The sequence below is a fragment of the Scleropages formosus genome, chromosome 8 (genome assembly GCF_900964775.1).
Source record: "Scleropages formosus chromosome 8, fSclFor1.1, whole genome shotgun sequence".
Classification (NCBI taxonomy): Eukaryota; Metazoa; Chordata; class Actinopteri; order Osteoglossiformes; family Osteoglossidae; genus Scleropages; species Scleropages formosus.
The window spans coordinates 16,460,527-16,486,947 of record NC_041813.1 but is presented as its reverse complement, the minus strand read 5'-3'; the positions used below and the strand labels follow the sequence as shown (position 1 = coordinate 16,486,947).

The 26,421-nt window shown below is 49.9% G+C and overlaps 1 protein-coding gene across 1 annotated transcript in view; it reads right to left on the bottom strand.

The window, feature by feature from the left end:
• The window catches only part of LOC108935744 (adhesion G protein-coupled receptor L1-like), a 66,941-nt gene extending 57,685 nt beyond the window's left edge, over positions 1-9,256 (bottom strand). Inside the window, exon 1 of the mRNA XM_018754573.2 lies at positions 7,798-9,256. The gene's annotated coding sequence lies outside the window, so the exon portion shown is untranslated. The remainder of the gene's footprint in view (positions 1-7,797) is intronic.
• Between the last annotated feature and the right edge of the window lie 17,165 nt (positions 9,257-26,421).

Sequence of the window (26,421 nt, the reverse complement as noted above, 5' to 3'; positions counted from 1 at the left end):
TCATCCGTGTGGCCAGAATTGGGCCAATAAACAAACGGCGGGAGAGGGGTCTTCCACTGTGGGCGCAGTGTGCCGGTTTAAATAAGTGATGCTGGACTGAATTCCAAATGTGGGGGCATCGATCTGGACACCTCTGGGATGGACTGAACCTTGGAAGCGAGACAAAGCTGCATGGCCGCATGCAACGGGAACCCTATATAACCAATCTGCGCCCCCCACAGAGACTCGCTTTCCTCACGCTGCCGACCTTCTGACCGCTGTATAGACACAGCACCATTCCGCCTTGTAAATACAGAGGCGAGGCTTAGTTATCCGGTCCAACAAACACACAACAACAGTACCGCACTGTTAATGCATATAGAAAGACAATGTTGCTCTACATTCCATGCACTGCTGTGAGAAAAGTGCAGCGCCCATGGCAACACAACATCATCGATGCCAGCATGAAATCGCTGCAACACTGCATTAATCCCTCATCAGCTGGCAGCGAAGGTGGGCTGACTGTGTCCAGGTCATCCATCACTCCACCTCACCATCTTGTCAATGGTATTATCCTTGCATCAATCTTCCTTCCAGCTGGGGTGGAGTAGGGTGAAAGAGCGTCCTAGAAAATGTCACATTGCAGCACACTTTCATAAAGTTCTCGAAAGTGTCAACACATGAGTGTGGTCATGTTCTTCCAATGATGCCACCATACCAGTCAACAAGAGAGGAGCTGGGATAAGGACTGCAACACAATGGAGGTAAATTCTGCACCGTAAAGCCCCACCCAGCTCTCTTCAACTGCCTTAAGGGTTGTTCCCATTGACAAAATTGTTGGGGTTATCTATGTTATACCAGTGTTACATCTATGCTACATCTCTTTAGAAGACCCCACAACATCACAGCAGCAGATGTAAAAGTTTAGCTGGGAGATGAAGGGGATGTGGTCATGGTTCACCGGGAAGGCCAAGATCCACATCCACCAACCCTTCAGCATCTTCTTCTATTCATCGGCACGCTCCTACAAATCCGTATCACCCACATGCTAAGATATGTGCACCTTGCTCTTCACTCACACCAAGTTCAACTGATTTCTGCACAGTCCCAGTGCAACGCACTGAATTGCCTTCCCTGCCCAGTCAGAACACATTACTGCCCTTGACACTAAAGACACCTTCAACACACTTCATTTATGTCTTTCTTATTCCATTAATGTGTGCATGTGTGTGAGTGAGAGAGAGAGAGAGAGAGAGAGGGGGAGAGAGAGAAGCCATGCTGCTTTATGTGCATTTCCTCTTCAACCATAAATGTAAACAAGTCTGACATTTATTGCATTAATTCTGCATCCCTTAGAGCCTCTAGAGAGGAGATAAACTGCAACTGTGTTACTGAGGCAATGGACACCTACAAACATTCTCAGATGAATGCACAAAGACACACTCATACGGCAAAAAAAGAGACCCACACCGGGGATTACAGGCACAGGCAGATATTTTGGATATACAGATCAAAGTCTCTCTTCCGATGCTCAATGTTATATTGATTTAATCTAAAACAGGCCAATATCTGTATACATAAAAAATAAAAGCTACGAAAACAGGCAAGGAGTAAAGTACAGGAATCTGACTTATCCTGCTTCCAATACTGTTGTCATTTAATGTGCACAACAGGTAGAGATGCGGTCAAGCAGCGGATTGCTGACCGCCGTATGACCGGTGCAGATCACACAACGGTCACTGCTGGCTGTTTCGCAATGTGCCCGGTCAAGTCGTCAGGTGCGGTGCGGGTTTGGAAGAGGAAGCAAGGAATGAAGTTGTCAGAGGAGAAAAGACAGAGGTTTCACGTTAATTATGACTCATAATTAATCCACTATGGACCTCATCTTCCCCACTTTCTCCTGTCTCTCTCTCCTCCTGTAGGCTTCAAATTCAAAAGTCTAATTTTCCCATTTTCTGAAAAACAGGATCGCCAAAACCACTGTGGATGTATGCAAAAAAAGAACAATGCAAGGCTTATAGGTCCTCTCCTCATTAGTTTTCTTCATTGCTAGGAAAACAGATTTTCTTTATCTTTTTCTTTATCAAGCTTCCATTTTTTGACGTGATGGAGGAAATGCACACGCTCTTTACCGAGGCACAGGTTCAAAACGCACTCACAGAATTTCGGACGCATAAACCGTTCCTAAAGGAGATGTATTCAGGGCACAGAAAAATAACAGCTTCTTAGACCCAAAATCCTGTGAATTACAGGAGTCAGATGGCAATCAGTTGATATGGTGGAAAGGTTTGTCAACAGCAAAGGCCTGATCTTTGATTTCATAACACCGACGTGAAAACTTTGACCCTCTCTAAGGCAATCAATGAGACATCAACCCCTGTTGACTGGGAGAAATATGTTTCCAACCAAAAACCAGGATTATTCCAGTCAGGGTTAACTTTATCTTGAGGTTGTAACATTATTTTCATCAGCGTTTCCAATTTTGTGCTTTGGGAGTGCTCATCCGCGGGGGTGTTCCTCAGAGAACGCCTGATTGTTCTTTAGAGACTTGTGTCAGCAGAAGGGCGGATCTGATTAGTGTACAAGTACCCAGAATTTCCACCCGTTTTCCCCTTTTGGAAGAATGCAGATGAAGTGGCCTCATTCCGCCTGGTATTTGGGACGGTCCTGTGAAAACGTAAGGTGTTTTTTTTTTTTTCTTTTTTTGCAAAAACATAAAGTGAACAGCATTCATGGAAATTCCGCCAGGAAGACTTAATTGGCCCATTCTAACGTCATCATTTTACGAAGCATCAAAAATGCTCAGTACCTGCTCTTTTTTTGCCATGTCAATATTCATCAATATTCAACCATGAGCAGGGGCTGCGCTCTGCATCTCCCTTTCTAACCCTCTAGGAAAATATGGTTTTCCATGTACGCATGAATTAGAGTCTCAATCGGCAAGGCTTCTGACAGATAGCGCTCCATCGATACATTCTTGCAATAAACTCATTTTCATTGCAATTAAGCCTTCATCATCAATTGTTTTTACTCTGTTTCAGGTGGGAAAAAAAACTCACGTTTTCATCTCATTGTTATTTTCAATATACTGTATCCCACCGAATGATTCTCTCTCTCTCTCTCTCTCTCTCTCTCTCTCTATTCCATGATGTTTTTCCGTGATTTTTCTCTCCAGTGCTCCTAGCTTCCCCCCTCCTCCCCTCCACCTCTCTCCCGACTCCCCCTTTTCCAGCCCTCCCCCACTTCAACATCACCATCTTTCCGTCTCCGTGCCGATTAGCAAGCAAGCCGTTGTCCCTGTCCCCCGGTGCAGCTCCGGGTGACGGCTCCCTTTCCTGCCCTTTACCTCAAGACTCCACAGAGACCCCAAAGGGTGGCCCTCTCACACAAATAAGAGCATCCCTTTTGGCAAAGGACTCACTTGACCAGGCCAGAATACTGACAAGCAGAAGTGGGTGTGGTACACAGAAGTGAGCATGGCCAACTGGGAAGGCGGGAAGAAACAGAGCACAACGGTGGAGTCAGCCAAGTCAGGACTCCTGTGCGGAGCACAAAATGCCCACAGGTGCGCAAGGGCACAGGGTTAAAGATGTTACCCATCTCACCTACTGCAGGATCAGGATGAGTTGTACCTAAGCGCTTCACACTCCCTCCATCTCTGTGCCCTCCATTCTCATTCCCACCCTCCTCTTCTATATCCTTTCTCTTGACACCTGTAATCTCTTCCTCATCCCTGTCTCATTTAGTCCATCCTTTCCTTCATTGTTCCACTGAAATCCCTTCATTTCCCCTCTCATCCCTCCCTCTTATTCTGTTAGTCTTTGCACAGATCCCACTAGACAAATTCCCATTTTGAGCCTTTTTCCCCACTCCGTCCGTCCACCTCTCCCCATGTCCCTCTCTCCCTTTCGTCTTTCATTCGCTCACTCCATCCCTCCATCCTGCTCTCCCTCTCTCGCCCTTTCATCTCCCTCCCCCGCTGACTGTTCGGCAACAGAGCGCGCCATTAAAGGCTGGAGCGGCGGGGGTAGGGCCTTGCCTTCCGCTGTGCTGAGCTGCACGGGGCTGTGATCGCGGGCCAAGCCCACGGGGCCCCTCGACGGGACCGTCGCCCACGCCTCGCCTCCAGAGCCAACTCGGGAAGAGACCTGTGACCCCGGCAAACAAATATCCGTAATCCTGACTGCTTGTACCGCATGGTTGCCCTAACCGCTCCTCTACACTGCTCCAGGCTCCACACTGCAGCATTGACCATTGCTCCACACTCCCTAGTACACACAGTTTAACCACAAGCAAGATTTACAGCTGAAACCCAACCTTGGAAATGAGGGCGTATTCCTGATCATACAGCAAGGTGTATGCTTGACTTTAAAACAGGGTGCATCCTTGCTCATGGTGGAAATGGCGGCAGAGTGCGTAAAGCTGGTGCCTCACAGATCAATGAGTTGCTTGGTAGGCATGGGTTCAAACCCCCCATGGGTGTGCAGAGCTTGCCACTTACATTACTCCCTTGCCTTAGGAAACCATGAAAAAGGTCACTATGAGTCGGCTATGTCAATGGCCCTTCCTTCTAAGCTTGATCATAGAGAATTTCTGACAAAAACCACAGTTCTACAACCATTGGAACACCAGTGCTAGAACATTTGTTTATTTCTACAAATGAGTACCATAGCAGGATATAACACTCATTTTCCCCGCAGCACAATATTCCAATACAAGTCCTGAGGCTACAGCTTTTATCAACAGTAATTAGCAGTGGTCGCCGTAGCAGCGGCAGCAGGAGCAGTACAGTAATTATGTAAATAAGGTAATACTATACAACACTGCATCTGTTATGTCTCGGCTCTCCATTACAGACACTGATTCCGCTCTTCTAGGTAAATACCCAGGATGCCTGGACGAGAAGTGAGATCTGCTCATTACACCCCTCCATGCCCTTACACACACCTCAACTTTCACAACCTCCCACGTCACGAGGGAACACACACCCAGTAGACCACATAACCTGCCATACTCCCATAATGGTCTCCCTTTGCTCCCCTCCCTCCTTTTCATTATACACTGAGACAGGCATCAGTTCCAACCCTTCTTCTGATGATGTGTCAACAGTGCACAGCGGTAATGGGAGGCCCAAGAAAGGCACCAGGATGTGATAAAAATAAATACAACTGCTAGGCTCACCATTCACCATTCAAGCTGTCCAACGCCATCTCAGCTGGTGCAGTGACAGCACTTCCAGGTTCCAAAAGGAGGTAAAACAAGCAGGGCTCCACATTAACCATCCGGGACAGGTAATTTGCTGACGTTTTCATAGTCAGACAGGTAGATTTTTTTAGGTGCCTGTCTGATGGACTGGCAAAAAATGAATAAAGGTTAAGAATTACAAAAATCTATCCAAAATGATGACCACCATCATATTAGAAAACTGTTTGATCCCACTAATTCCAGCATCTGCATTCTCAATTCAAAATCATTTTCACGCTATAAATGTGTTAAAAATGAAGCAAAAAAGCCTCAATGTCTTCTTTGGACAATCTCTTTTAAGGAAACTGTTAGTTAGACTATGAAAGCAAAATGTCACACAAATTATGGGCGCAGCTATGTTTTACTAGCGATTTTTGCAGCAGGAGGAATAATTCTGACAGAAGATGTGAGAAAAATTTAAGGAAATCATGATAAAACAACAGAACATTTGTATCTTTGAGGAAAGAACCGTTTCCTCGTGGCGTGACATGTACGATATGCATAGATGCACCTGACTGGGCCAGCAAAAAATGACATGTTTTTTTTACAGGATGGACATCATATTGCGCAGAAAATATAATTAGTAAACTTATCAACAGCAAATGTTTGTTGAGTCTCACTCGTTATTTTTTCTTTCCAACATTTTCCAAAACTGCACGGGTGCTAAATTTTATGGAACAGGGAAAAAAAAAAACTGCCCTGTGGACAATCAAACACGAAACATTAATGCAGAGTCCTGAAAAGTGTGGAAACATCTAAAATCCTCGGCCTTTGTGCATGTGTGTTTTAAATTCCAACACCTTCCTCCCTTCTGCCATTTTGGTTGCTCCCCTTTGCAGCGGCACGAACACCGTATCAGCTCCCTCTTCCTCTGCTCTCCTTCCCTGGGCTGCATCTCCCACATCATAACCATATTGTGTTTTATGGTACAAATATCCGGCATAATTAGTCCCATAAAGCAGGGTAATGAAAACCGTGTACAAGCCACAAAAGCCCCAACAGACACACCCGGGTGAGAAGACGCCAGACGCTAGTGGTCCATTCACCTCAGTGACACAGTGAAGGGCCTTGTTGCTATAAACTGCAATGTCTGCTGTACACCAGCTTATGATTATGCTTTGCGTTCTTTTATACGAATTCCTCTTAACAATTATTTCTTTCATTTTCTGAGCCCTGGGGCAGTCTGTTGCGACGGATGCTCGGAAACCAGGCGACCCTCAACCCAGGCCTCAGTGCGGAGGCTCCCCATGTGGTTGACGTGGTCCACGCTCAGCCACGGGGACAAACTGGGCCTGGCGGACCGCGGTACCATCGCAGCAAGCCACTGCGGGTCCAAATCCTGGGAAGGGTTCCAGCCCCGATAATCGCCCGGCTCTTCAGCTCAACGATAATTGAATTACGGCGAGTACAAAGCAGCACAGTGTGAAGTATCACAGAGAAAAGGCCTTTTCGGGGAGTGACGGAGATTTATGGTGTACAGTGGCTAAAACTGAGAGCTTTACCGTCCCTTACTGCGGTGCAGTGAGCTTGGAGGTGCCTCTGCCGAACACTGTAAAAAAAAAAAAGTCTAATTCACATGCACGTACACTACAGTGCTAGTACGCACATCAGCGAACACAGACACACAAGCATTCTCACACACACAAATATTATACATATAATTATACATATTATATAATATATACACGTACATATGTATGTATATATCTAGTGTGTAACTTAGTGTGTATAAAAAGAGAGGTGAACGACTCCGGAGACGTCCTCTGGCGTTTGGCGCGCGCCGCCTTGTAATCAATGGCGCCTTTTTTGGCGTTCAGATTATCAACACATCACACACACCCGAGACAGAGAACACGCGTCACCGCACGACAAATCTGGCAAATGTGTCATGAACAGGATTTCACATACACGGCCTTCTTCCTTACGTGAACATTTATACCCCTGCGGTAACCTCGCGTGAGCAGAGAACGCCGCGACCCTTCGCGCCTTTTTTTTTTTTTTTTTTTCCGTGTTTTTAATGTATTTAAAATGGCTCTGCCGTCGTGTCTCCGTTCGAACAAATGATTGAGAATACACATGTTTATATGTGTACATATGTGTGATGCCACTGCGTTTTTCGCAGCACACCCTGTGGAGAGATAGTGCAAACGACAACCTGTGGACGAGGTCGTAAAAGAAGGAGACGGAGGCGCGCGAGCTCGTTCGCGTGCGACGTCCAGCCGCATTCTCACGCGCTTTGCAAAAAAAAAATATATAAATAAATAAATAAATAAAACGGACGTGTGGGATCTTTTTAAACACACATAATATATACATATTAGGGAGGACAGGACACGCGCTGTCGGGTCATTGTGATATTTCCATTTCTGCGAAGAGGGAGAGGGAATAAATAAAAAACACAGTAAATAAGTGATAAATCACGTCAGAAGGGTGTCCGCCCCCCCCCGCGAGGGAGCCTGCCGAGGCAGACGCGCCCGTGGTGGCGTTCAGCGCGCGCCACTACCGCCCCCCTCTTCCAGCCCCACATCCTGGAGTGTACTGTGACACGAAGCGCCGCGCGCTGGCAACCCGTACCTCGGTTCCTCCGCTCCTTCGATGTGCGCGCCGCGGCTCTCAGCGCGCGTTCTCCATCACTCCGTTCCTCGCTCCCGCGCGGTTCTCTTCGTGCTCGCCTCCTTCCCTGCGGCGCACGGCTCTCTGCTCCTCTCGGTGTGGGTGCGTGCAGATTAAACATTAATAAAGCGGAGAGTCTGAGGAATAAGAGGGAGGCCGGACGAGGCGCGGGGAGGCTGCGGAGGTGCCTCTCATGTCAGCTCGGCGCTCTCACCAAAAATTAATAGCACAATAATAACAGTAACAATAACACACTGAAAAAGGAGAGACCAGGCGAGAAAAGCAGGAGCCGCCTCCTCCTCTTATTATGAGTGTTCTTATTGACAAAGATAATAACGGATCACGGGAAGAGACGCACGGTGGGCTGGAAGTGGAAGCAGGGATGTTTTTGCGCAGTCCGTGTCGGCGCTCCGCTTCACCGACATCATATGCCGAAAAAAACGGCTCCTCGATAGGAAGGACCCAGATACACTAAGATCGCGGCGACAAAACGTGTGTGTTCCCGCAATGATGCTCTTCGGACGGCGATGCGTGCGGGATCCCGTAGAAGATGCGTTTATACACACGCTGTGTGTTTTTTATCTGTGGGGAAAGCGCGTCCACGTCCATCCGTTCGCCGCACGTCATTCCTCATCACATTCCACCTTTATTCTTGTTTCATTTCCCTCCGCGTGTCCGTTTTCTTCACGTAAAGTCATTCACTCAGAAGCAAAACGCAATAATCATTCTGACAGGTACAATAAATAAAAAGCGCTGTTTCTACGTAAGAATCCACAAAAGAAAAAAAACAGGCACCGACCTCAGATGATTTCCAAATAAATACAAATTCATTAATGACCTTCTCCAGTCCGCAGCGTATATTATCCTCTCCCGAAAACAAGAAGCGACATTTTCATCAACCGATCGATCCGAGTCATCACTGATCAGAAGTGGTTATTAAACAGCACGCATCTTCCCGTTCTCTTCCTCATTCTCATCCTCTCCTCCCCTTCAGTATTCCACTTCTTCATGTCAGAAAAATAACAGACACGGATCCGACGCAGAAAACCATTAATAACAATCTAGAACGTAGCCTCGCGGGACGCGCGTCCCGCAACGTTTAATAATACTGTGTGTGCTCGGCGGCGCGCGTCGAGACCGGAGCGCGTCCCCGTGTCTCGCGGAGCGCGTCCCCGCTCGGCTTTAAAAGGTGTGTATGAAAAAGAGGAAGGACTCTATTTCAGGTGCGACGATCAGATCCCCGTGAGGACGCGCGGTCCCCGCGCGCACCCGGGAGCGCGTCTACGAAAACAGGTAGCCTCCTTCGCGCCGAATGCCTTCTATTCCGCATGTATTGATTCGTGCATTTTTTCTTTTATTATTTTCGTATGTAGTAAGTGCGGCACCCAAGGGAAAAGAGCGGAGGATCTTGTATCACGATGCCTACGGATGCCTACGGATGCTTAGCCGCACCTCGGCAGCGCGTGGGAGAATCGCTACCGACTCCCGATGAGGTGCACAGATCACTCACGTGGGGGGGGTGGGGGGGGGGTCCTTCCTTGGTTTCGCGCCCCTCGAGATCTACTCTAGTGACGTTTTCTCATAATTTCAGAGATAGGCATCTGCAGATCATCTCATCTTCATCTCATCTCACCATTTCCACAACGCTGCACTACAGTCAGTGAAGCTAAAGGTGGCGAGGAATCAAACCAAACACTCTGAGTGAGTGTGTGTGAATGGGATATTTCTCTCTCATCCTCTGGGCTATATAAAACATGGCCAGATTTCCCAAATTCACTTACCCACATAGTGCACCGTTTCTGTACTGAGTATCGCTTAAGTTGGTCACATCCAACAAAATGATGAGCACGAAGGATGACTCTAAAACATAGTATTACATTGTATTACACTGGAATTACCTGAATTCACAGTACCTCAGGTCTATAGTCCAGTAAGTGAAAACTGCAGTGCGCGCTGACCTTTGACCCCTCCACCTGTGAGTCCATAACCTAAGGTGTGAGTCGAAACATCTGCGTAAAAGGCTTCTGGCCGTCCCCTCATCCTGCACCTGCCTCAGGAGCAAATCTAGGTAACACTTTATGGATGGAATATGAACCAACAGAACCAGTGTTTGAGGGGGGTAGGGCAGAGTCATCATGGTGCATGGATAGACAGCACACTGACATACAGTGATTAAATGTGAAGGGGACACTTTCCTAGCCAAGGGAACACGGGGTTGTGAGTTGGTTACAAGGGCAGACAGAGAGGAAGGAAATGGATGGGAATAGCGATGACCGCAGGCAGACCATCAGGGAACTGATAAAACCGCTTCCTCCAAAAAAAGCAGATTTGGTGGCACGGATCCCGCCCTGAAAGCCATACTATATTTTTAATCACTTTTCTGTCTCAGGAGAACAATGGATCTGAAGGGCAGGGTGGAATGATGAAAGGGCGTGGCTCTCGATCTCACGTCACACACGGTCCGGTGACCCTCCCCCTTGTAGGCCCCCTGTAGCCACTGGGCCAACTATGGCTTTAAACTGGGAGTCAGATGATGTGGCCAGCTCACCTTCCCCTACTCCCAGTGTTCCTGTCGTGGTGCAACATCACTGCCAACACCGGGGGACAACGAGGTACTGACAGGAAGTGACACCTTGGCCAGGTCACCACGGCAACATCCCCTTCTGCCTTCACACGCCTCCTCACTCTGGTCAAACTGAAATAAGCAGTGAAGAGGACCAGCAGGTGGGGTTGTGGTTGGCTCACCCGCTTTGCAGCGGAGAGACCTGGGTGTGAATCCGGCTGTAGCACTCTTGATGGCACTTTCTCTGAACTGATACGGTAAAAATCACCCAGCTGTATAAATAGGAAAAATAAGTAGCTTAACACAGTAAGTCACTTTTGCGGAAAGCATCGGCTAAATGAAGAAATCGCCAAATAACCAAATAACACCGATAATGGAACATACACCTCCTCCCCTATTCTGGGGTTAATTTCCCTCAAACTCCCTACACTACGCTGGCCAGTAAGTGTCCACTGCTGCGCACCACCGTCCATGAACTCAAGTATAAAATCCCCGAGCCTGAGGGCCGGCCAGGACCCACCGGGTTCCTCTGGACGCATCCCCAAAAGCGATGGTGGAATGCAGCCGGGCGGGAAGCGCCAGCCCATTTTGGAGAACAAAGCTGAGCACTTTGTGCTGGGCGATAAGAGCTCCCTTCAGCCTTCTCACCTTGCCGCAGATCATATTTCCGCAGCAGAAAGCCTCTCCCCTGGGTACACAGCTTTTTTGCGAGCAGATTACAGAAATTCAAGGTTTTTTAAAAGGTCAACCCGTCAGCGGCGGGGTCTGGAGCTGACAGCCTTATGAACTTGGGCCCACACCACATGCCATACGTGTCCGCCGCGGCACCCCGGCCTCGAGGCTCCAGAGCGGCGCAGCCCTCATTGAAGTCACCTGTCAGTCCGCCGGAGAGCTCGCTGGAGAGCTCGCAGCAGCGCTGGCACATGTGACGGCGTTACGTAACAACGGTGCGGGATGTGTGAATTAACACCTTAAAACACACCGGAAACGTACAGGTGGCTGGTGGGGGGGCGGGGGCGTGGGGTGGGAACGTACCGGACCTCTCGGTGACAGACACTGCTCACCGGTTGCAATGCATTGTGGGAGAAAAGGGGTAGGGAGGCTTAACAACCATCTCTCCGCACAACTTTTCTTCCCCCGAGCCTTTGCTCCCACGTGGGGAATGAGGCACAGTATGCGAGAAAGCAAAGAAGAGAAAGAAGAGTACGGTAAAGGGAGCGCAGACAGTCGGAAAGAAATAGAAGGAGAAGAGAACGAAAGACAAACGGAGCCGAACTGGGGTGAGCGAGAGGGCCGGCAGCCAGAGGAGCAGCGGGGGGGCAAAGGACACCCCCCCCGATCGTGTTGTGTTTTAATAACACGGCGTCTCGACGCTACGTGGGGGTCAGAGAAAACAAAGGGCAGCCTAACAAATAATTTTCAAAATTACATTTTCTGCCCAGTTCCTCCGAGTGTCGGAAATCCACGGCTCATGTTTACTGCGTGTGGGCTCTGCACCTGACCCCCTCTCCGCCAGTGAACCCCCCCCCCCCCCCCCACCTTCTCCCCGCTGCCATGGATGCCATCACTGTCAACAAGGTCAAATCACTCCAACTGGCGGCACCTTCCGCCTGCAAGAACCCGACGAGCGATTGCTCATGTGTGCCGTTGCTGTGACGCCAGCGTGTTCCTCTAGTGCACGTCATTGCTTGCGTGTCCCTAACATGTGCCCCTCCAGGGAAATCATGGTCAAAATAGCGTAGGCAATAATCATAGGCGCACGCGCGCACGCGCACACAGTAGCAGTCGCTGTTAATGTAATATGTATTTCATATTACCATAATAGCACTGCTACCTCTGTTGCTTTGAATAATATGGTATGTAAATATGGACTTAGCCATTGGTAGCTGTAGATGCTGTAGGTTGGCTGTCCAACTCTTTTCGACTATTTCCATTGCCTGGACATTAATAGCGTATACATAAATATAATGATACCTACTGATCATGGATGGATGGAACGGATACAACTGCATTGCTGCGGTGCTAGGGGTGCGGTGGCACGGTGGTGCAGTGAGTTGGACCGGGTCCTGCTCTCCGGTGGGTCTGGGGTTCGGGTCCCGCTTGGGGTGCCTTGCAATGGACTGGCGTCCCGTCCTGGGTGCGTCCCCTCCCCCTCCGGCCTTACGCCCTGTGTTGCCGGGTTAGGCTCCACAACCCCACGACCCCGTATGGGATAAGCAGATTTAGATGATGTGCGTGTTGCGGCGCTCCAGAGTCTATCCCAGAAGCATAGGGTGTGAAGCAGGGTACACTCTGTATGCGAGGCCACACTGTTGTATAACTATTCAAATGTACGTTTTAGATTTGTATTCCTCGTTGTTATTTTGGTTAAAAAAAACCATTCATAACTGGGCGCCTCGTAAGGCTGTTGAGTAGCTTCTTCTGCACACTATATTTTCATCCCCGCACCGCGTCCTATTTTATCGGCAGCGTGTGGCAGCACACCTTCCCAGAATTCTTTTCCCTCCCAAGTGCCCCTTCTTAACCGCACAAAGCACATGTCCTTTGTTCAGTCGCGCTCGCCACAAACTTCATCGTTTTCTGCCAGATCCCGTTCCGCTGCATCTAAAGGATAAAAAAAAAACGTTTGGATCACAGAGTCAAGATTCGGAAAGAGATGCAGCATCCGCCTCTTGCTCGACCTGTTCACGCGCTCCCCGCTCTAATTCTTTACTTCTCTCTCTCTCTCACTTCCGCTCCTCTCTTCCTCCCTTTCGGTCTCCTCCGCTTTCTCTCCCTCTCTCTTCTTCTCACCCCTCTCTTGCCGTCTTCCTCTCCCAGCCCATTATCCTCTCCCGCAGCTAATTGGTATATTAACGCCACGCCGTGGGTGTCAGAGAGACAGACGGGGAGAGTGACGGCGGCTGAATATGGATGAGAGCGAGCGCAAAAAAGGGGAAGCGAGGGGAGAGCAAGGGAGGGAAGATGGGGAAGACGGGCACGAGGGGGGACAGGTGAGCTTTCGTACAAACGCCGCACAAACGGATGAGCAGGGTGGTGCGGTTGTTTTAAAAGTGAACAAGTGGCGATGAAGAGAGGAAAAAGTCGGTAATTGGCCTCTTTAAAAATGGCTCTCGATTCTCGAATGCCCCCCCCCACCCCTCCACCCCATACGTTTTCTACCCAATTACCCACTCTACCCCGTGCCACCGACAGCATATGGAAATGCGGATCAAGCCGAGAAATGTTTCCCTTCCCTTGGTGGCGGCGGAAGGTAAGCAGCACTCAAGGAGCAGAGCAGAGCGGGAGGGGGGAAAAGAATCGGGGGAGCGACGGAAGATGGGTACGTTTCGGTAAACGTGTGTTCCCGCTGTCGGGTGTCCCCTCTCTTGTGTGCGCACACGTGTAAAAACAGCACACCTGTGTCCCGAGGAGACACCCGTATCCAGCACAGGTAACCTGTAGCGTTCCCACTTTTCCAAGGCCAACAGACAACGTTGTTACCGCGTTACAGATAACCGGTGAGCACCTCGCTACCACGATGAGCACCTGGTGACATTTGTGACACGGCGACAGCGGCGCCTTCCCTCTGTGACAGGAAACAGGCGGATGCGGCGGCACGCCGTCGGCATCGTGTGACACCTTTGCACTGTGACAGGTGAGCGGCGATACCGTCTCGGTAATTATACATTGCTCCGTTTGTATTTTTTACTCCGCTTCCACATTTATTTTCGGGCTGTCACTTGGCTGACGTTCAACACGTTGTGTGTCACAACTTTCTAAAGCGGCTGGACGTCCAAAAATGTCTTTTACGTTTTTTTTTTTTTTTTTTTTTTTACGCAGAGCTTTGGTTTATAATTATTATGCGAGTCTAACTTTAACGCCGATTTGTTTGCGTGATAATTACCAGCTGCTGTCAAGCGCTGCACTTCTGCGATGTCACCGTGCGTCTGAATGCGTGTGTGTTTTCCTTATTCGTGTCTGAAAATTAGAAAGACGCGTCTCGCAGAGCTTAAAACGGAGCGGCAAAAGGGCAGGGGCATCAGCCTGGGGTCAAAAGTCAGGGGTGAAGCATCTCGAACGCTGCAGCTTTTCAGATGACTCCGCCAGGGATGCGACCGTGGAAGGCAGACAGGTGGCTGAGAAGACAGGCAAGGGACGAGAAGGTAAAAAGGGTGGACCGGGTGCGATGTGGGGAGGACAGCAGGAGCTGCAGCCCTCTATAATGAGGCCTGATGAGTGGTGCCTGTTGAGCCCGTGTTCTGGCTGTCAGCCTGCAGAGCCACACACGTCGACTGGCGGGTCGCAAGAGGTCGAAGCCGATGGTGACCAGCCGTGGGCCCTCAACTCTGGCTCCCGTGTCAGGCTCGGCCGCAGGCAGACACCCTGACATTGCTGTAACGGCCTAATGAGTCGTAATTGGAATGAGATCTTGACACTCGGCGCCTAATTATTTCTGATTACAACTGTTAGCGGTGCTGGTGCCTGAGGAACGGGGACGGGGAAAGGGTCGTGCGGAGAGCACCGGTTGCCGTGTGCCCGGAGACCACCATCCGCGACCCCTACTGCACTTGCTATGCTGGCGGGTCCCTGTTGTCTGCACCTCTGACTCCGAGCATCTACGGTGACCTTGATGCAAACAGGCAAACTGATTGCAGTTTCTATATATAATCGCCTTGCGATTCATACCTGCACCGCCCTCTAAGTCGGCGGGTAGCTACGTTACTCGACAAATCCCAAAATCGCGAAGCCACCCGCGGCTTTCGTTGCCAGCTCCCTCTGAAGTTGGCCTCTCTGTCAGCGTGACGAGTCAGTGAAAAACGATGTAGAGGAATCCATGGCAACAGAGGAGAACACACCGCCCCACCTGGTCTTGCATCACTCACGCCCCCCAGGCATGTTTCTCCAGGCAGTAACCCTCTAGTGACTGGTGGTCAAACTGCATCACGTTGGCAAGAGCAGTCCCATCATGGGCATTCTCCTTCTCGCACCCGGGACCTTGGCGTGGGTTTGCCCCTGTGGAGACGGCAGCCAAGACCTCTGGCTGAACTTCTAGATGAACCTCCAGTTGAACCAGTGGGCGTTATGTAATTGGGCAACACGCAAAGTTATGAGCGGCGGTGGCGGAGAGTAATGAGGTCAATGAGCGTCTGGATGGCGGCGCTCGGCGCGGTGGTTGAACGCCGCGATATTTGGGAAAAAATTAACGGCAGCGTGGGGAGATGGACTCGAAATCATTTATGAGGTCATCGAGGTGCGCGCACACACACACACACACACACACATACGCATACACAGATATACAAAGTCCAAGCAGAGACAGGACAAGCAGATAAAGTTTTCTTGCATACGGCTGAATCCGCTAAAGTTTCCAGGAATGATCTTTTTAATTACACTCCTCATCTGCCCGATCTCCTCTCTCATTTTTTTCCTAATGACCTCTGCGGCCCAGGACATGTGGGCAAAATGCGCTTTAAGTGCAGTTCCGTTCTCCCCGAGCTTTCATGAGCAGCTGCAAATGCGTTTTCGCAAATTCACCACTTAGTCGTTAGTTATAATTAGCACACCGGAGCTCAGGTCCCTCCGGCCCCCAGCCGCTGTCTACCAGCCGCTGGCGCGGGATCCCTCCCTGCTCCTCAGCCACAGCACCAGGGCACCAAAAGGTGGCAAAGCGTTCCTGATCTACAGTCAGGGCCTGTTTCATAATAAGGCCAACCTAAGGCTAAGGCCAAGGGGTGCCAAAATTTGTGGGTGCAAAATTTTGCTTGTAAAATCAAAAAATAAATAGTCATCTTGGAAAAAAAAAAAAAAAAAAACCTTGCTTAATAATAAACTGTTTAATTAGAAAATTGAAAATCTGCACCCTTATATATTATGTAAACATCATATGATGCACTTCTTTGAAATGTTGCAGTTTCGGGGACGAATAGTTTATATCTATTATTCCCTTAACGCAATTCAGTCCTGAAAAAAAATTGTTTTCAGTCCATTTTCAGTCATTGAAGTACACATTTATGTTCTATGCATATATAATGTTCATATACTTGTTATAACTACATAAACTTTGTTTATAACTTCAAGTTTTATTTTCCCTTCTTTGTGATCTATACCTAAAATAATCATTTTTAGTTATATATGAATATTTATATGCACACACCGTCTGAACCGCTTGTCCCACACAGGGTCGCAGGGAGCCGGAGCCTAACCTGGCAACACAGGGCGCAAGGCTGGAGGGGGACACACCCAGGATGGGACGCCAGTCCATCACAAGGCACCCCAAGCGGGACTTGAACCTCAGACAGGAGCCAGAGCAGGACCTGGTCCGACCCACTGCGCCACCACACCCCCCATATTTATATGCACCTTTTTTAATTGTCTACAGTTCCAGCACCAGTGAGAGGTGTGAGCACACCTGGGTGATACCTATACAATACTCGTCCAAAGTATTCACCCTCCTTCGACTTCTTTCGACTCTGCCCTGGCGTCAGCGTTGCATATTTGCTACCGTAGCCTTTCGATCTGTTGCACTTAAATGACTCTGGATCAAATCCCTGCTCCTGCTCTAGTACCTTTAATCATGCTACTTTCTCTGAATCTATGCAGTAAAAATTACCATGCTGTATAAAAGGTGTTGTAAGTAGCTTAATGTACAAACCTTACAATGTAAGTCACTCGTACTGTAGTGATATTATAGATCCTTTCTTGTATTTCTGCTCTGTTTCCTTTCTGACTTCCTCCTGTTCATCATCATCATCATCATCATCATCCCAGGAGCAGGCCTTCCAACCCTACATCAACACCCCCTCCCCCCGTCCCTCGGTCCCACTCCATTTCCCCCTTGCTCGGTTCCACTCCGCGGCTCCTGGCTCCTGGCTCCCACGGCACCCCCAGCCGATCCGTTAATGGATCCCCCCCAGCCTAAAATCAATCGAGAACACCTCGCCACCCAGCCCTCCCAACCCCCAGTTCCCCAGGCCTCCCCAGGCCAGACAACAGACTGTACCTCCCCGCTCCCATGAGTGCCTGTTCCCTTCGTCCCCTTTCCTTGGGTTCAACGTGCTCAACTGCTGACCCGACACGAGGGCATGCTGTGCATCACCACGGAAACTGAAAAAACACGACGGCAAATGGAACAAATAATCGAACAAACGCATATGAGTAACAACAATAATAGTGACATCATACAGGAGAGGGGTCCTTCCACTGCCCGCACCCTGAACTGCCCCCGGCTAAGGTGGAGAGCCTCGGCAGGCAACAGACACCTCCCTCCCAGAGCTCGCCCGCAGCCCTTCCGAAAGTTCCTCTTTGTGTATTTTTTCACTGCTGGTCAATAATTGTTCCGAATTTGTTTGAAGATGCGAAAGAGCCCATCAAGGCGAAAAAAATCCCGGCTCTCAGGGATCACATCAAGGCAGCGCCTCTCGTCCGGCCCCAGCTCGAAGCTCCACCCCTCCTGTCTAACTGGAAGTTCGCAACATGATTTACGAGAAGCGTGAGCTTTATTTATTTATTTCCACCGCCGCCACCCCCCCCCCCCCACCCTGCCACCATCCTCCTCCCTTCCATCTTTTCATTTATTTATTGGATTTTTCTCTCCCTCCTCGAGCTCCTCCTCCTCCTCGCTGTCTCTTCCTGTCTTCCTTATTGAAGAAGCGGGGGAGAAGGGCTGGGTGATGCGATTAGGTGGTGCGCGGAGCACGGGCCGCCTAGCAGCCTGGCAGACGCGTATCAGATCTGTCCCCGAGTTAATGTCATTACTCTTTCACTGTCCTCAAACAGCAAGCGGCGGAGAGCAAAATGGGATAGCGAGGAAGGAGGCAACAGAAGCGAGAGTCACATGTAAAATGAGGGGGTAAAATAAGATATTGTTCCCGATCAGGTGCTGCGGGGAGGACGGAGACGTGGATTGCTGGGAGACGGATTGCCGAGCCGGAAGAGAACAAACCGGCCGAGGCTCTCAAAAATTAAAACCAAACAAGTGAAAGTTGCGGGTAGCGGGGCACCGGAGGGAGGACGGGAAATGACACGGGAAAGGAAAATAGAGCTGTGAAAGGAACGCACGGAAAAATGGAACTGTGGGGGGTGCTGCAATTTGACAGAACACGAGGCTGCGAAACTGTGTCATAACACCCATAACCGGCAGCTGAATTTCAGATCAGAGGGCGATCCGACCCCCACCCCGTCGGACGAGGCAGCCCCCAGGATTACGGGATGCACCACGAAGGCAGCGGCTCACGCCTTGTACCCCCCATTTCCGTGACAGCAGGATTGATTCCGACAGGAAAAAAATTCAAGATCAAGGCAGCTGTCATGAGTTAGGGCCAGGAAGGCAGCCCGGAGCGGGCGGAGAGCCCATTCGAGGCTACAGATGTGCTTTGAACAGGGGGGAGAAATCGCAGTTTGCCAGGTCTCGCCCCCGACCGCCAGGGTGCTTGACAGCGTATGCCAGAGAATAGGGTGAGGCCCGAGGAGTGGGGGGTTTCGGCAGATATCGGAGAGGTGGGACCTGGGGATGGGACGGCTGTGCCATGAGCAATGGGCTCCTGGAGCCGGAGGAGGAGTAACACAAGCAGGGAGGAGGGCACAACAAGCAGTGCCTTGACTAAGTGCCAGTGCGTCTTGCACCCGAGCGATCACAGCCACTTGACCACACACGCGCGCACGCACACACCACTTAGACCCTCATAAAACATGTCCAAACTAATAACTGATGAAGGAAAATATTTGCCTGATTTACAGACAGAATTTTTTTTTTTTTTTTTTATGCGATGTGCTGCACAGGGCTATATATTCAAAGTGCCATAAAGGGTAAAGCATACACCATTATAAAATTTATGCACTCAAACACGGGGAGGTTTTTAAGTCGTTGCAGTGGATTTGAGTGCCATTAAAAACTGGAAGCGAAGAACGGAAATCCAACATTCAAGGACACGGAGCGAGACGGGGCCACGGGACTAAATGCCGCACGTTTCCACGCCGACACCCATGAGTCGGCCGCAGGGCGGGGGTCCTCGCTGCCCCACAGCTTGCTCTGCGTAACAGCAAAATTAAATTACTGCCCTGAGCAGATGACCCGGTCCTGCTGTTTCCCGCCAAGCGGCAGATCCTGTCACCGCCAGGGTGCTTCCGTCAGATTCCGCCACTGCCGGGCCTGGGTTTCGCAGTTACAGACCTCTGGTAAACAAGCACCACCTCGACAGCATCAGGCTCTACTGCCGTGCTGTCTGCAAATACCTGCCTCTGACTAATCGGCTCTGTGAAGTGCTGCTGCTCTCATTATTTATCATTGGCCTGTTAATACACTAAACTGAGCTGAGAGAAATAAGAGGAAGAGATTACATTATTATCCAAAGACTAAAAGGTGAAAGTGACCTATTCTCGGAGTTCAGCAGGGACCGCGGTACATCAAATGATAACCGCTACCCACTTTCTCATATCCAAAAGGGTACGTGGCTTTTTCAATGGGATTATTTCATCCATGTGTTATCTCTGCAGGGTCACAGTGCTCCAGAGCCTATCCTGGAAACATAGGGCTTGAAGGAGGGTACTTGCTACACCAGACCATCACAGCAATCTCACACACTTTCACATTTATTCATTTAGCTGACACTCTTCTCCAAAGCAACTTACAATGTTAAGGTTACAATTACTTACCCATTTATACAGCTGCGTAATTTTACCGGAGCAATTTAGAGTAAATACTTTGCTCAAGGGTACTACAGCCAGACATAAGGCTTGAACCTGCAACCTTTGGGTCTAAAAGGGAACAGCGCTAACCCCTACACTACCAGCTGTCCCCTAACACACATGCACAATTGTGATTTAGAGCACATAATTCACCTGAAACATCTTTGGACCGCAGGAGGAAACCCAGCCCAATACAGCGAAAGCATGCAAACTCCACACAAACCGAACCAAATTCGAACCCAAGCCCGCACAGGCAGCCCGGGATAATGCCAGGCCTTCTTGTAGTTCTTTAAACATTCGGCTAACCTGAAACTGAACACCGCATAAGTCTGTCGCCGTGAGGAAATTACAGTGTCGTTCGAAGCCGCTGCCGATCGCTTATGACCTGGTTGTGGTGCCACTCGGGAGAAAAAAAACACCGGCGGCAATAGTAGCCGCTCCTGTTGGGGCGACAGTGTCACGATGGGGCCCTGGCAGCCAGCGGTGTAAAGACAAGAATAATGGTCTTCTAAAAAAAGGCCAAATGTCAGAAAAGTGAAAAGCACTCTTTCTACGGAGCACTGCCATAGGACACGGCATGAATTACACTCAGGCTTGTGCTGACAGCCTGGGCATCGGGGGCTTTAATGCGGCACCGGGTGCGATACGAAGGCTGCGGGGCACTCCAGGTTATGCCAACGTGTTGTTTAAACCCAACTGTGCCAATTATAATCTTGTCCAAAGCATTGACAGCTTCCTCCATTTCACATATTAAATGTAGGCATTGAAGACCAGAGAGCCGTTTGAACTGTGGCACCAGCACCCCCCTGCTTGCATAATTCCATTAGAGACACCGTGAAAAACAGTATTATTATACACAAGGCCGGGTAGCGGCGGCGTTCCCTTGCGGTAAATTTTCCAAAAACGAATGTTAACATTCCGCATACATCCGGAGTTTCATTCCTTCCGGCATAAAGCACGTTGGAAACTACCGAAGACACAATTGTGTTTTAAGGTGGAGAAATCCCAGGAGCTGTGAGTAGGAAACTGAGTCTCCTTAGTCAGCTGGTGGAGACGGTGACTAAGCCGCTACTGCGCTGAACGCACGGTGCGCGGGAGTACCGTGCCGAGACTGCAAATGAGTCGCGGAACCGTGAAGACGCTTAAACCGAGATTGTCCGCTCAGACAGAGAGACGAGGACCGGATCGAAAGAGCCGAGCCGACATTCAGCCGGGGACACGGCGTGGAAAAGGGCGCTGGCCGGGCATGCAACCTTGGCGAAAAATCGGCAGCCTTCAAGAACAACGCTCACCTTGTGTCGGCAAAAGACGGGGGGCTTTTGAGCGGAATGATAAAGCAGTCACATCTAATTCAGAAAGAGACTTGTTATACTAAGAATCGCGTTGAGGAAGGGGCTGATGGCTGGGTGCAGTGTGGCACCGATGTCACAGGTACTAAGCCTTTCAGAGGGTCTGCATACATGTGAGCGGTGGGCAAAGCACTGGATGGACAAACGGGAGGCCAGTTGGCAAATCGTTGTGTCCGAACAAGAACCGCACGAGCACCATGTGGCGAAAAGTCCGTGGGGATCCGGAGCGGCCTTAAAGGGACACCTCCCAGGCGGTCGATAGAGCCGAACATTAGACTCATGAAGGGTTTTATGAGACAGGCAGCTTTGTCATTTTGTTCCTTTGACCCAATGCCAACAGATGCCATACCTGTAAGATAGTGCACTTGCACCCACAACATCTACCTCTTGAGCCAGAGCCTGGCAACACAGGGTACAAGGCTGAAGGGACATACCAAGGATGGGACACCAGTCTGCTGCAAGGCACCCCAAACAGGACTCGAACCCTAGATCCACCACAGAACAGGCCCTGGCCAAACCCACTGCACCACCATGCCCCCAGGATGGTGCACTCCAGAGTTTAAATGCCCCATCATGGGACAGAGAGACACACAAGGCATGCACGGCAGTCTTCAGTTATGTCTTCTAATAGGAGTGGACTACGGTCGTGCCAGGAAAAAAAAGCACAAACTCTGTCATGAACGGAGATCATCCAAAACCAGAACCTTTCACTGCAACATCCAGGAAACGATGGATGTGGGCTTCCTGTTTTGCGTTTCCATAAGCCAACAGGAAACGGAGGTCCGTTTCACCATGACCGCCGAAGCCACATACTGATACCTCCAAGTCTGGCAATCAAGTCAAGGTCTCCTAGTCTGTGAATCAACCTTCCAACTGGCTTGTGAACTCAAGGACCTCAGAGCCCATGGTGTCATGGGCTTCTCCAACATTCCTCTCCAGAAGTCAAGGCGGCAGTGTATCCCAGGTGTGGAGGGGACACTTGGAGCCACCACTGCGACAGATTTAGGAGCGTCTGTGGCTAATACAGCGACGGCCCCCTGACGTCAGGCTGAGGTTAACGGACTGGTCTCGATCCCGAGTTTTCACACAAGGAGGGGCAGCTGACGGGAGCTGCGCATGTCTTCCAGATGAGCCCTATGATGGTGACAGCTGCTGCAGTGTGTTGAGCGCTTACCCCAGGACGGAACAGACTAGTGCCTAATCACTGCAATCTGAGAGGCAATAAAACACACGCACGTACGCTCATACACTTCTAAGAAACTGTGGCTTGCTGATTGCCGTTAAATGTTTGCTTTTAAACTTTAGGCTAAGGTGGAAAGAGAGGGAGATGGAGAGGGGGCATGTGTGTGTGTGGGGGGGGGGGGGGGGTCAGGTCTTAAACCGTGCCCCCTGCGGGCTGAGACGTGGCTGCGGTATTGACCGAGAGGCCTCATCGATCGTGGGGACCTTGGCCCCTGCGGACTCAAGACTGTCTGTTCAGACATAGGGAAAGGTCAGCGGTCTGCGAAGTGTGTGTGTATGACTGTGAGTGTATGTTTGTGTCGGGCATGTCTCGCACGCACTCGCGCATACACACACACACACACACACACACACACACAGACTGGGAGACCCATGGAATGACAAGTACGTGGGCTGTGCCCCACAGCTCTGCTATGACAATGACAGCCAAGAGGACAATGATTACGGTTGAGGTGATGACGTGGATGCACCTGTGAATCATATCACTCGAGACTCTCAAGTGGGGGAGGCGGGGCAGCCGGAGAGTGTGGGGGTGGGGAGGTGTCATGGGGCGGGACTGTTGGCAGGCGCTTTCCAGCCAATTACGCCTCCTGAGCTGAGCAAATGGGGGAGCCGTGGCTGTGCCGGCCTGGCGGATCGGCGCCCGGCCCTCGCTGGGCTGGATAAATGGAGGGTGCCTCAGCCAAGATCCTGCCAAGAGGTGAGGGGACAAATAAGGGAAGCATGCTGCGCCAGATCCTTGCGCACGCACGCACACACACACACACACACACAGAGTCATCTCCTCCATTGCTGTATCAGCCGTTTAAATCTCACCATTCTGCGCTTTGCAGTCGTCTTTCAGCTACCTGTGTTTATCCTGTGCTTATCTCACGTCGCTGTGTCCCTGTCACTTTCACAAGCACCCTGACACACACACACACACACAAACGCACGCACCCCATCCCCGATCCTCTCCAATCTGAAAGGAACGGAATGATCTACTGGCGTGCGTGAGTTCCTCGAGTAATGAAACAGGCTTTTAGTGTTTATCTGAGCTGCCCCCCCATACCCTCGTCCCGACACCGCTGGGGGGGGGGGGGGAGGTTTAATCCGATTTATTGCTCTTTTAAAAGCCGTTCTGCTCCGTTCTGCCACGAATTACACCAAGCCGGTGCTGTCAGAAATGAAACGTCCATCCTGAGAACATTTGGCAGCCCACGTTTGTTAGAGGAGCAGCGGCGCACAGAAGGTGCGCATCCTAGACATAGAGACGCTCTGACACGCACACACACACACACACACACACACACACACAGAAACAAAAAGCACACGCAGTCAGACATACAGTAAACAATGGGAAAATACACAAATGCACATACGCAAAAATCTCTCTCTCTCTCTCACTATCTCACACACACACACACACACACACAAATGTATTTCCCTCCAGGAAAGCAGAACTTCTGCAGACATTGATCAAACTGACTTCTCACGCAAAGAAACAAAATGCTGCATCTCCAAACAACCCGTCGCCCTGCAGCAAAAAGAATAAAAGCGCTCATTATCTGCTCTGCCTTTACCTATGAGGCACACATGTTAAAGCAAACACACACATACTGAATAAGTAATTTTTGGAAGTTAAGATGCTTTTTCCCGCATCATCCGCTCCCAAAGGGCCCTGCCAGCACTTCCAAAACCCCTCCTGATGCACACACATCTGAACAGATGACCACACACATTTATTCACACACTAAGCAGTGTACTATGCTATTAACATTCCACAGTTTTTATTTTCCTTAACTAATTCATTCATTATTAACAAATCACTTATCCAGTCCAGGTTTATGTTGGTCCAGGGTCCATCCTGGAAGTATAGAGTGTGAGGCAGGATACATCCTGGATGGGACAGCAGTCCATCACAGGGCAATCGCACACGCATCCGCATGAACCACATTCGAACCCGCAGCCAAGGAGGCATGAAACTCGAGTGCTGCACAATACACCTGGATGCCACCCTGTTTCTTACATTTAATTTTTATTTTACATTTCATAACGTTACTGAGAAACATCCCACTGGAACGTCACGTATGCCTGCTCAGTGATGTTATGAGATTCCACAGGTTCTCATTAACAACCAACAGGGCAGCAAGGCTATGCCCTCCTTATTTTCGGTCACTAGGGGGAGACACACACAACTGCACCCGCGCATTTTGCACGTACGGGCAAAGAGAGCGAGACGACCGAAAGGAGGGAGGGAGCAAAGAGGGGAAAGCGAGAGAGAACCGGAGAGGTGGCGAGGGCTGGGTGAAGAAGGAGAGATGTGAGAAGCAGGACGGCGCGAGTTCCAATGGGTTTCTGAATAATGGATGAGGGGAAAATGAGGTTTTTGTTGACTTAGCCCATTTCTGTTTTTATGTTTAATTATTCCCTCCATCTTTCATTCTGGTCCATGTTTCTCCATCCCTTATGCTGATTAATGATGTTTTTATCAAAGCACATGGTAGATCCTTCCCAACAGGCACACACACACAATTGGACAGGCGGAGAGGCAGGGGCCACAGGGGGTGGGAGGATGGGGGCTACGGGGTTAAACGGCATGATTATTATTGCTTTGTTGAGAACAAGCTAGATTACCGCAGTGTCAGGCTGGATCCGTTTTGGAAATGCAGTAGCATGAAAAAATATTTGCCCCTTCCTGATTTCCTCTGCTAAAGCAGTTCTCTGAGCAATAGGATAAAATTTCTCCACGGTAATGTAAAGAAGTGACAGTGAATTAAAGGGAGCATTTGGGAGCAATCATTGCAACTGAAGGTACTGCATCCGAGGGGCAATTACTTTTTCCACAAAGTGGCTGTTTGTATTGATAACTTCGGTTATTATATTTACATTTATTTAGCATACACTTTTCTCCAAAGGGACTTCCAATGAACTCTATATGGTGTCATCAGCCCACACACCTTATTCACCGTGGTGACTTACACTGCTAGATACACTACTTACACTGGGTCACTCATCCATACATCAGTGGAACACACTCTCTGTCACTCACACACTACAGGTGAACCTGAACAACATGTCTTCGGACTGTGGGAGGAAACCAGAGCACCCAGAGGAAGCCCATGCAGACACAGGGAGAACACGCAAGCTCCACACAGAGTGAGCAGGGATCGAACCCACGTCTTCTCGCACCACAAAAAATGTGTTACTTGTTCACTCAGTTGCCCTTTGTCTAATATCACATTTTAGCCGAAGACCTGAAAGCATTCAATGTCAAAAAGTTGCAACGACAGCAGCAAGGGGGAAGGGGCAAATACATTTTCACGACCCTATAGCTGAATTCCCCCATGTGCGCAAATTCCCCACTCAACACCAGTGGAAGAATATGTTTCGCACACATGCACGGCAGCATGCAAATACAGAAACACACACACACACTTTGTTCATTGTGTGTGTTGGCAATGACTCTAGCAGCCACCCCTACTTGCCAAGCTAAACTGGCCAAGATAATGTCATTTCGGCCCCAACCGATCTCACCTCATCGCCAAGTTGTCTCACTGTGGCTCCATCTGGGCTGCACTGGGCCGAGCCGGGCCGACCCGAGCCCGGTCAGACCGCTCGCGTCCAGCATTAGCGCTCTGTGGTGACAGCTGGCAATGGGAGCAGGTGTGGAGATGCCCAGTCTCCATGGAAACAGGGCGCACATTAGGCCTGAGGCCTGGCGAGGTTTGTCACTGCGATACCCACAATCCCTTGCAGCTCAACGCAGTAGAAGGCCAATGCATT